We start from the raw sequence: 12410 nt of genomic DNA, 5'->3' as shown, positions 1-12410 counted from the left end.
GTGGCCTGCTTTCCGGGTCCACTGGTGGAACCTCTTCTAACCGGTTCGGTAGATTTGACGAACCGGTTCTACCGAATAGGTGCGAACTGGTAGGAACCCACCTCTGGTCTAGAGCCACCCAATTGGTCTGAAAGCGTCAAAGGGTCAATGAAGCCATACACCACCATTTGGCAACGCTCTTTGAAAAAAAATGTGTGGAGTTGGTTTGGTTTGGTTTATTGGTTTGGTTTGGTTTATTGGATTTATATGCCGCCCTTCTCCCAAGGACAACATTAAAAAAAAACCACATATTACAAAAGTTAAAAAAAATTAGAGCATCCCAAAAACAAACCCAATTAAGATTCACAATAACATTTTTTTAAAAATCCGATTAAAATTAACAATAATCAATCATTTATTTTGTTTTGTTCAGGCCAGTCCGGCTTGCTGGAAAAGCCAACTTTTTAGGGTGCGTCGGAAGGACGGGAGGTCGGGGATTATATGAAGCTCCGGGGGCAGCTCATTCCTGAGGGAAGGCGCTCCCACAGAGAAGGCTCTCCCCCTGGGGGTCGCTAGCCGACACTGTCTGGCCGACGGCACCCTGAGGAGGCCAACTCTGTGGGATCGCACTGGACAGTGGGTGGCAGTAGGTGGTCTCGCAAGTACCCTGGGCCTAAAATCCTGGCCCTGGTGCTTAAAAAATACCCTTGTGGACTGGCGGCAGTGCACACATCGCTGGCAGTTGCATGCCACCCCAGCCTGCCACTGATTGTGTTGCACACTGCCCCCACAATTGCCCTGCTCACTGCCAATTGCATGCTGCGTCTGCAGTGCTATTACTTCTGCCCACCACCTCATTAGCTGGTGGTTATTTGTCCTGTGCAGCAAAACGCCCATGTCTAACCCTACCTTGGGGAACGGGCAGTCATGAAGAGCTGGGGGTGGAGGGCCAGGGGCCATTGGCGGTGGACAGTTGCTGGAAATGGGTCAGGGGAGGAGGAAAATTAAGTGTGCAAAACTAAGCAAAGAAGGCGTGGCCAAGGGTCAGCGCCTAACCATCCCATTCCATCTGTAACTTCTATCAGAATCCAAAGTTGGTGATTGGTCTTATTCCAACTTTTCTGCCATCAAAGATTGTAGATATTGTGCAGACACCTCAGTATACTTTGGCCTGGGGCAATGTTCTTTCCAAGCTGAGACACAGGAGCTAACGGTACTATTTGGGCTTTGAAGATTAGGATGTAAGGTACTCTGCCTAACAACAACTGTGTGCATGTTACTAAAATAAAATATATAGGAATAATGGAGTGATACTGGCTTTATTGTTCTGCACAGTATCTGGGGGATTTCTTTTGAACTTGAAGAGAGATAGCAGACTGGAGGGGAATAGGAATATTGGGGAAATGGTTGTATCTTGAGGAAGGACAAAATGATGATAATCTATATCTAAATTTGTATGTTTGTTTCTTTTTTATGAATAAAATATATGTAATTTTTCTTGAGTTGTTTCTGTTAAGCATTGCATCTCGTGTAAGTGCATTCCTAAAGATTTAATGTATAATGAAACTCCTACAGATCAGGGATGGGTTCCTGGTTCTTCTACTGCCGGTTCACTCAGGGACGTGCTTTGCATGCGTAGTGGTAAAAAACAGGATGGCGGCGCCGATGGCAACGGCGATAGATCCAGTTCAGGGGCATGGCAGGCTGAGTTACTACCTATTCGGCTGAACTGGTCCGAACCGGTAGGAACCCACCTCTGCTACAGATATAGGTGATGCATGGCAATCTTGTGAATTTAGTATCTGTTATGTATTTAATATATATAGTTGTGTTAAGCCCTGCTAAAGTGAAACTAACCTTTAGATGATCATAACTGTTAATGTTCCGGCGTTCGCGTTGCATACAAACAGATATTCAGTTTGTTTGGTGAAAAACTTTTATCTCTATCTAAGAAACTACGTGATAACCAGCACTAAATGACAATGATACAAAGGTAATCAAATCAAGTCAGTTCTAACCAAGTCAACACCATCACCCATGTATGTATGTATGTATGTATGTATGTATGTATGTATATGTATATATACATATACATATACACATACACGTATGTATGTATGTATGTATGTATGTCTTTGGTTGTTCGGGTTTTCTCCCGCGTAAAATTGGAGGTGTCTTGGCGACGTTTCGACGAAGTCTCATTCGTCATCTTCAGCAATGCTCCTGGAAGCACGAAGCCTGAAGATGACGAATGAGACTTCGTCGAAACGTTGCCAAGACACCTCCAATTTTACGCGGGAGAAAACCCGAATAACCAAAGATGTATATACTAACACCCGCGAAAACCTCAGAATATATATATATATATATGATTTTTTACAACCCCTGGTAAGCCCCAATTATGGGAGGAAGCTAACTGCTTCCATCATCTGTCAATCGGCTCGTCACAAGAGTCCATCATGACAGAAACCCAACATTTTTACTGTTGCTTTTGTTATATTTGTGTTGTTGTTTTTTGTGCTGATAAATAAAGGGAGACTAGTATAGATCTATTTCAAGCTATTTAGCTCTCATCAGCTAGGTTCAAATCCCAGTAAGGGTATGGCTAGCTGATGAGAGCTAAATAGCTTGAAATAGATCTATACTAGTCTCCCTTTATTTATTTATTAGCACAAATAAACACACACACACACACACACACACACACACACACACACATATATATATACACACACACACATACATACATACATATATACATACATATACCATTACCCCACCCAGCTCCACCCAGACGACACCCACCCACCATCACCAATCACCATGACCCACACCCTCAGCCACGCCTCCACTCAGTGTCATCATCGCCTCTTTCCTGGTTAACCGCGTCCGAGCAAAAGAGTTACATCAGAGTAGGCAGTTGCACCCAAGTAGAAGAGCCACATGCAGCTACAGGCTCAATCGACATCAGAGAGGCAACATCAACGTGGCAGCGTTAGTGGCGTGTAAGCATGGCCGAGCGGGCATGGTGATAGACAGGTTCCCCCGGATGGCAGCCTGAGGGCTTACACTGCAACTGTTTTGGAGGGAAACTTAGAACAATCATATTTGGGCGTGTTCTTTCAAGTATTATGATTGGTTAAGGCCCTGTGGTCCCAGAGTATAAATTACAGGGATTTGCCTGTTGTTCCACAGTTCCAGTTTGAGTCAATAAATGCTGTTGTATGTATGCTGGTCTGTTCTTGCCTACTGCAGCCCACTACACAATAGTATCTAAGAGCTTAAGTAGTCTAAGTGAGAATAACTTTGCCATCAAGAGAGCCGAGGTGGCGCAGTGGTTAGAGTGCAGCACTGCAGGCTACTTCAGCTGACTGCAAGTTCTGCAGTTCGGCTGTTCAAATCTCACCGGCTCAGGGTTGACTCAGCCTTCCATCCTTCCGAGGTGGGTAAAATGAGGACCCGGATTGTTGTTGGGGGCAATATGCTGACTCTGTAAAACCGCTTAGAGAGGGCTGAAAGCTATTGCTATTGCTATCAAGTTGTACATGAACAGGAAGAAGGGATGTTGGTTTATACATTTCTTTCTTTCATTCTTCCCCCATGTCTAATAATTTTTTTTATAACACTTTTGGTTTTGTATGATTAATGTTATTAACAATCAATTATCTGCACTTGGTTTTCACTATATTTAATCCTAGAATCTGTCTCATTTCTGCTAGCAGCACAGTCTAAGACCTGACCTACTAGCATCTCTTCAGATGTTATTTCCATACAGCTTTTTCATCTTTTAGTTGGTAATTAAGGAGCACAGGTCTGCAGCTGCTGACTCTTCCTTCTATGGTGAGGCCATAGACAATAATTATTGTAAGATCTCAACATTCTCCTTCACTCCTATTCAGCAATTTAACCCTGAAATATGAACGGAAATCAGAAGCCTCATAACTGAGAGCTGAGTACGATACAACCTCCCAATTTTCTGTGTTACTTTCTTCTATTTTTTAAAAAATCTGAAGAGTCTCATTCAGTTGCCTATCTTATTTAAAATTTTGCATCGGGTTAGCAAAACCTGGCTAAATAATTTATTACACCATGGCAGGAATAATGCTAATTTTAAGAAATAATAATGCCTCGGTTATGCATTTTGTTAAACGGGCCCGCATCACCTTTCTTTCAAATGTGGTGTTTAGAAATTAGCCGTCTGTCTTCAATTCTTCCCATTGTGTGAAGTTCTGACAAGCAAAATTGGGTTCATGCAATGTGGTAAATTATAATGTCCTTGGAAATAGAGGTTGATATAATTTCCTGCTGATTGGCAAATACAGTTCAGGGAAAGGCTCGTAGGATTGAAGCAAATTACGTTGTTTCAGAATGCCTTCTCTGAGTTTGAATAGAGATTACTTCTTTGTTTTAAATTATATTTAAATTACACATTTTCATCCGTTTTAGAGGGTGAAAAAACTATATGATCTGAAGAAAGATTAGAACATTCACAATTTCTCTGTTTTTTTTAATTGTTGGGTGTGTGGGTCCTTCCTAAATCTTTGATGCAAGAAGTCCTAAAAAGTTCATGTCCATTTAACAGGAAATAATTGGGAATCTTTAAGTGGGCAAATAGAGCAGCTAAGAGAAAAGAGGAAGCCGACTCTGCTTCTTCGGGATCTGGTGTGCACATTAGTCATAATAATAGCACCTCTTTTTATTTCCTGAATTACACAAATTTATATTTATCATTAATTAGACTTATATACCGCTTCATAGGGCTTTCAGCCCTCTCTAAGCGGTTTACAGATTTTTAGCAAATTGAGTCAGCAACTTGCCCCCACAGTCTGGGTCCTCATTTCACCCGCCTCGGAAGGATGGAAGGCTGAGTCGACCTTGAGGCGGTGAGATTTGAACCGCTGAACTGCAGATCACAGTCAGCTGAAGTGGCCTGCAGTACTGCACACCCTAACCACCGCGCCACCTCGGCAAATGTTTAATTAGACGGTCATAGGAACCCATAAGGCTCAGTAAATGGAACAGAATTCCTTTGCTTATTTTATTTGCTACTTCCTGATAAATAAACAATGTTATCGTTTATGTAAAAGCTTCCCAATTCTGGCTCACGCAACAAATGGCTTGGTGTTATTGTAAAACCCTGAAGCATAAACCATCCAATCCCACTTTAACCTAGTCTAGCATGATGTTTGAACACAGTTTATTTTTATGTCTGAATGCGCTCTTTTGGCAGCCATCGGTAAAACACTCAGAAAGTCATGCATTTCAATATTTCTGTCCCACATCCAATTACATGAGTTCTGATGTTTTCAGATGACCGATTCCTGTAAACCCACAATTTCTAAAGTATGATATTAATATTTTTCAAAAGCTGTGTTTGGCATTATTAATCAAACACGTGCATTCCTTGTTTTTGCTTATCTGACACATGTTTAAATTACTTTCCCCTAATTCTTTGTCATGTCTCTCAGACTTAGATATTCTGTTTTGGAAGCAAGTTAGGTGGATTTAAGAGCCCAGGTGCATTCAGCCTTCAGAAACCTTTTGTAGCAGATTTTCTTTTTTTCCCCAATTTTTTATTTTATCAATTTCATATATACATTCACAATTATATGGTCTCATAACTGTTATTAATAATATGTATTTATAACAATCTTTTCCCTACAGTTGACAATATACTTGAAAATTGCTTTCTTACCATCCCATAGATCCATCTTATCTTACAACGGTCCTACTTCTTCTTCCCTCCCTCCCTCTTTCCTTCCCTCATTTCTTCTCTCCTACTCTCCTTCCTTCCCTCCTTCCTTCCCTCCCTCCTTCCCCTTCCCTCCCTCCTTTCTTCTCTCCTTCTCTCCTTCCTTCCTTCCCTCCTTCCTTCCCTCCTTTCTTCTCTCCTTCTCTCCTTCCTTTCCCCCTTCCTTTCCTCCTTCCTTCCCCCCTTCTTTCTCTCCTACATTCCCTCCTTCCTTCCCTCCTTTCTTCTCTCCTTCTCTCCTTCCTTCCCTCATTCCCTCCTTCCTTCCCTCCTTCCCTCCTTTCTTCTCTCCTTCCCTCCCTCCTTCCCTCCCTCCTTCCTTCCCCCTTTCTTCTCTTTCTTCTCTCCTTCCTTCCTTCCTCCTCTCCTTTCCCTTCTCCCCTTCCCCTTCCTCCCCTTTACCCTTCCCCTCTTCTTCCCATTCCTTCCCTCTTTCCTACTCTTACATTCCCTCCCATTCTTCCTCTTGCAGCAGATTTTCAATATTGTGATATAGTAGCTAAAAGTTGAGATTTAGAAATTTTTCAGTCTGCAATGAAGTTAAAGTTTGTATATCAATGTACTTTTTTCTAATAAACTATACAATATAGTTGTAAAATTTTGAAATGATTTATGTAGGGTATAGTGGTAGTGAGGATAGTGATGATGATTTATATAATATCTCTGCTTTAGACCATCCCAGTGTGGTAAATTGGACTGAGTCATTAATGCATTTTTATGTTTAATTGTGGACTTGATTGTGTTTCCCCCTATCCATAGTTAAACATTTTATAATGTACCCCTTGATAATAAGTACCACTTTATAATGCCTTGCTAAAATCACACTTGGAATATTGCATACAATTTTGGTCACCATGATATAAAAAAGATGTTGAGACTCTAGAAAGAGTGCAGAGAAGAGCAACAAAGATTAGAGAACCGGAGGCTAAAACATGACAAATGTTTACAGAAATTGGGTATATCTAGTTTAATGAGAAGAAGGACTAGGGGGTCACACAATAGCAGTGTTCCAATACTTATTCTCCAAACTACCTGAAGGCAGGACAAGAAGCAATAGATGGAAACTAATCAAGGAGCGAACCAACCAAGAACTAAGGAGAAATTTCCTGGCAGTTGAACGATTAATCAGTGCAATGACTTGCCTCCAGAAGTTGTGGATGATCTGGAAGTTTCTCAGAAGAGACCATTTGCTACATTTCGGAACGAAAGCCAAAACCAACGTAAATGAGAAGGTTTCTTTTAATCAGTCAAGACTCTCGTTGGCTGCAAGCCACATAAACAAAGAGATAAGCACTCTGGCAGCAAGTCCTACAAAACTTGGCAGCAATGCAAACAAACTGGCAGCAATCCAGCCTGCCAAGTTTGTTTCTGGTTAGTCCTTAACGTTGACTTCTGCAGAAAGGCGTGGCACAAGCAGTCTCTTTTATAACCAGGAGAGGATCTTAATGAGCATCAGCTGAGCATAATCACTTCTTGTAATTACGCCATTCTTGACGCGAGTAGCCCTTCGACGGCGTACATCCCGGAACAACTCACAGGTGTTTTCTGGATCACTCACTCTTGTCTCCTCCCCACTGATCCAAGGCTCAGATGCCACCTGGTGGCCAACCAGTCTCTCCTCGCCCTGCTCGAAGTCGGCACTCTGTCCAGGGTCCTCCGCTTCCTCCAGGGCTGACTCATAAGACCCCTCACTGTCGGAGTCTGGCGGCAGCTCCAACAGCTCCTGCCGGGCCACAACACCCATGCAAAGAAATATATTAATAAATCAACAAAACCAACAGTACTCATATATATCGTCCCCAAATGTCTGCTCATATATTTCCAAGTTTTTACAGCGCGTCTAAAAATTAACAAGGATGCTGATCTTCTGAGAGGAACTAATTCAGCAGGAACTCCGTAGAAAATGGCTTGTTTCTTGTTTCTGAGATTCCTGTTGCTGAGCCTCACATAGGAGAAGACTCCGCGTGATTTCTGATTGCTGGCATGCCTTATGAGGCAGACTGTACTTGGAGAAAACAGTTCCACAGATAACCGTATCTCAAACCAAGTCTTCAGAAGTTATTTCCTGAATTTTGAATTGCACCTGGAAAGAAACTGGTGCCCAGTGCAGCTCCTGTAGTGGTGGAGATAGTATGAGCACCTCCGGTTGTTTAATACACAGATTAAGCATTTTGTAGCAACTGAAGATTCTAGTGTTCCATTGGGAAGTGATAAAATTGTAAGTGGTTTTCTCCGATCCCCAAAACTGCCTCAGTTGGTGCACCAACTGAAGCTGCATGAAGACTATTCCATAGCTTCCGTTTGCTCTTTCAGAAGCTCAGAACAACCTTGAGATTATTAACCAGCTCCTCCTTGAAATTGGATTGGATTGGATTTATTACATTTATATGCCACCCTTTTCCCCGAAGGGGACTCAGGGCGGCTCACAATTCAAGTCAGGGAAGGGGGAACAGACAGGGGATAAAAAGACGAACATAACAATACACAATTTAAAACACACAACAACCATACCATTCGAGGAGGGGGGCAAAAGCTCTTTAGCCCCAGGCCTGTCGGAACACCAAGGTTTTAAGGGCTTTGCGGAAGGCCTGGAGGGTGGTGAGGGTTCGAATCTCCACGGGCAGCTCGTTCCAGAGGGTCGGAGCAGCCACAGAGAAGGCTTTCCTCCGGGTAGTCGCCAGTCGGCATTGGCCGGCGGATGGGATTCGGAGGAGGCCTAATCTGTGGGATCTGATCGGTCTATTGGAGGTAATTGGCAGCAGGCGGTCTCTCAAGTACCCAGGTCCAATACCATGAAGGGCTTTATAAGTGACGACTAGCGCCTTGAAGCGTATCCGAAGACCAATAGGCAGCCAGTGCAGCTCGCGGAGGATAGATGTTACGTGGGTGAACCAAGGTGCACCCACGATCGCTCGCGTGGCTGCATTCTGGACAAGCTGAAGTCTCCGAATGCTCTTCAAGGGCTGCCCCATGTAGAGCACGTTGCAGTAGTGATAAATAACTTGCCACAATAAGAGCTAATGTTGGAACTATCTCAGAATCAGTTGATTTCTGGACTTAACATCCTTAACAACTGGTTAATCTGGTCAGGATTGTTTGAGCATCTCATTGTTTGATTTGGGTTGTGGGGGGGGGGCAAGGCCATAATAGAGAAGTATCAAAATGCTAGAGCTGTTTTATTTTAGGCAGAACTCGATGCAAATCACCCCGATCTAGATCCTTCAGAGAACCCTAACCCTCTCAAGTGTCAGCTTCACCCACAATAAACCTTTGAAACATGCTCCCCGCGGCTCTTAAGGAGTAAGGAATGACAACATAGCATCCTCCAGACTGTCAGTGAAAAGCTCAGCACGGGGTTTAACAGCCCCAGTGTAGAAGAATCCTTATTTAAACTTCAAATCCTTTAAACTAAGCTATTAATTTTCCCTGTGTGCTGAGGCTGCCAGATTTGACAGGACATGGAAGCATGATCCATTGACTTATCCTTGTGGAATGGGATGCTTTGCTGCCTTTGACTGTTCAGCCTTGAAACACTGTTCAGAAAAGTGTACTTAGGTTCCACTTCTGTTGACATAACCAGTGCAGAATTTATTCCAGAAGAGGCTAACATTAAATCAGTGGTGGGTTTCAAAAATCGTTCGAACCTACTCTGTGGGTGTGGCCTCCTTTGTGGGAGTGGCTTGTTGCCCATGTGACCGGATGGGAGTGGCTTGCCGCCCATGTGACCGGATATGAAGATGCCGACGACACTTGTCAGAACCACCTTAAATTACCTCGCACACAGCACTGGCATGCATAAGAATATGATGTAAACTTGTTTTTTAAAAGGCATCTTTGGTTTGCGTTAAAACAACTTCAACACACGCAATGTTCTGATTGCACCACAAACGCAGTAGTCATCCTTACCTTTCACAGAGGCCCTGAGTTTTATAAATATGAGCATGGTAGTGTAGAATAATCATATCCAAGGAGTCTGAAATGCCTTTTCCTACAAGGGGCAGTAGAGCTAGTTAGCACACTAACCTGAAATTTTGCAAATCACAAGTTTTGTTTTTTTGTTTTATTTATTTATAGGCCGCCCTTTTCCCTGAGGGGACTCAGGGCGGCTTACAATCAAAAAGGAAGGGGAGTGTAGGACAATACGAAAAAAGAAATGTGCACAAAGTAAATTAGACAATAAAACTCAACATTCACTCAGCATTCGGGAGGGGCGAAATAAGATTATCCCCAGGCCTGACGGGTTAGCCAGTTCTTGAGGGCTGTGCGGAAGGCCTGGACGGTGGTGAGGGTACGAATCTCCACGGGGAGATTGTTCCATAGTGTCGGAGCCGCAACAGAGAAGGCTCTCCTCCGAGTAGTCGCCAGTCGGCACTGACTGGCGGATGGAATACGGAGGAGGCCAACTTTATGCGATCTGATGGGACGCAGGGAGGTAATTGGCAGAAGGCGGTCTCTCAAATAGCCAGATCCACTACCATGGAGCGCTTTATAGGTGGTGAGTAGGACCTTGAAGTGCACCCGGAGACCAACAGGTAGCCAGTGCAGCTCGCGGAGGATCGGTGTTATGTGGGCGAACCGTGGTGCGCCCACGATCACTCGCGCGGCCGCATTCTGGACTAGCTGTAGTCTTCGGATGCTCTTCAAGGGCAGCCCCATGTAGAGCACATTACAGTATTCCAGCCTAGAGATCACAAGGGCTCGAGTGACTGTTGTGAGGGCCTCCCGATTCAGGTAGGGCCGCAACTGGCGCACCAGGCGAACCTGGGCAAATGCCCCCCTGGTCACAGCTGAGAGATGGTGGTCAAAAGTTAGCTGTGAATCCAGGAGGACTCCCAAGTTGCGGGCCCTTTCTGAGGGGTTTACATTTTGTCCCCCCAGCCTGAGTGATGGTATGGTGGTCAAATTTTTGGGAGGGAAACACAACAGCCACTCGGTCTTGTCTGGGTTGAGTATCAGCTTGTTTGCTCTCATCCAGTCTTTAACGGCTTCCAGTCCCCGGTTCATCACGTCCACCGCTTCATTGAGTTGGCACGGGGCGGACAGATACAACTGTGTATCGTCCGCATATTGGTGATATTTTATCCCGTGCCTTCGGATGATCTCGCCCAGCGGTTTCATGTAAATGTTAAATAGTAGGGGGGATAGGACCGACCCCTGAGGCACCCCATAAGTTAGGGGCCTCAGGGACGATCTCTGCCCCCCCACTAACACCGACTGCGACCTGTCCGAGAGATAGGAGGAGAACCACTGCAAGACAGTGCCGCCCACCCCTATCTCCCGCAGTCGTCGCAGAAGGATACCATGGTCGATGGTATCGAAAGCCGCTGAGAGGTCCAGGAGAACTAGGATGGAAGCATGGCCTCCATCCCTAGCTCTCCAGAGATCATCAGTCAATGCGACCAAAGCGGTTTCTGTGCTGTAACCGGGTCTGAAGCCAGACTGGAAGGGGTCAAGATAGTTAGCTTCCTCCAAGGTACGCTGAAGCTGGAGAGCCACCACCTTCTCAACAACCTTCCCTACAAAGGGGAGGTTGGAGACTGGACGATAGTTATTAAGAACAGCTGGATCCAGAGACGGCTTCTTCAGGAGGGGTCTTACCACCGCTGTCTTAAGCGCGGTGGGAAAGTACCCCTCCCGAAGAGAAGCGGTAACAACCGCCTGGATCCAGCCTCGTGTCACCTCACTGCTGTTGGCAACCAGCCAGGAGGGACACGGGTCCAGTATGCAGGTGGAGGCACTCACAGCTCGCATAGCCTTGTCCACATCCCCAGAGGCAACTTCCTGAAACTCAACCCAGAGATGGTTTGCCAAGTTTTCTCCTTGTGTCTCGGCTGGATCTACTGGGGTGGAGTCCAGGTCCGCTCGAAACCGGGCAACTTTGTCCGCCAAGAACTGGACATACTCCTCAGCCTTACCCTGTAAGGAGTCCCCCGTCTCCCTCCTATTTAGGAGGGAGCGGGTTATCCTAAACAGGGCGGCTGGGCGGGACTCGGCGGACGCTACCAAGGAGGCAATGTATGTTCTTTTTGTTGTTCTTAAGGTCCGAATATACTCCTTGGTGCATGCTGTCAAAAGTGCCCGTTTCGACTCGGACCTATCGGACCTCCACGAGTGCTCTAGGCGTCTCCTCCGGCGCTTTACCTCCCGGAGCTCCTCAGTAAACCAAGGAGGCCTCCGGGGGCCGCTGACCCGGAGGGGCCGTAGCGGCGCAATCCGGTCTAGAGACTCCGAAGCTGCCGAGTGCCAGGCAGCGACGAGGGTCTCCGCCGAACTGTGGGCGAGGGTATCAGGAATAACCCCAAGCTCCGTCTGGAACCTAACAGGATCCATCAGTCGCTTGGGGCGGAACCAGCTGGTCGGTTCCTCCTCCCTACGGTGGGGGTTTGGCCTCCGGAAGTCTAGCCTCAGTAGGTAGTGGTCTGACCACGACAGGGGTATGATCTCATTACCCCTCAGACCAAGATCGTAACTCCACTGCTCCGAGAGGAATACGAGGTCAAGCGTGTGACCCGCTGAGTGAGTTGGGCCTCGAATTACTTGAGTCAAGCCCATGGCTGTCATGGAAGCCATGAACTCCTGCGCTCCATCAGAGTGTTCACCGAGCGAAGGCAAGTTGAAGTCCCCCAGAACTATAAGTCTAGGGAACTCAACCGCTAGCTCGGCTACTGACTCGAGGAGC

General features: G+C 45.6%; 1 long non-coding RNA gene across 1 annotated transcript in view; it reads left to right on the top strand.

The window, feature by feature from the left end:
• Positions 1-1476, top strand: part of LOC148043371 (uncharacterized) — a 481921-nt gene extending 480445 nt beyond the window's left edge. The window contains exon 2 of the long non-coding RNA XR_015698237.1: positions 630-1476. This is a non-coding gene — a long non-coding RNA (uncharacterized LOC148043371). The remainder of the gene's footprint in view (positions 1-629) is intronic.
• Positions 1477-12410: the final 10934 nt, after the last annotated feature.

Source organism: Thamnophis sirtalis, unplaced genomic scaffold (genome assembly GCF_051295495.1).
Source record: "Thamnophis sirtalis isolate CommonGarterSnake01/CBP01778 unplaced genomic scaffold, rThaSir2_p1.2 scaffold_12, whole genome shotgun sequence".
NCBI classification, from domain to species: Eukaryota; Metazoa; Chordata; class Lepidosauria; order Squamata; family Natricidae; genus Thamnophis; species Thamnophis sirtalis.
The sequence above is the reverse complement of the archived record's forward strand: the minus strand, read 5'-3'. Positions and strand labels throughout refer to the sequence as shown.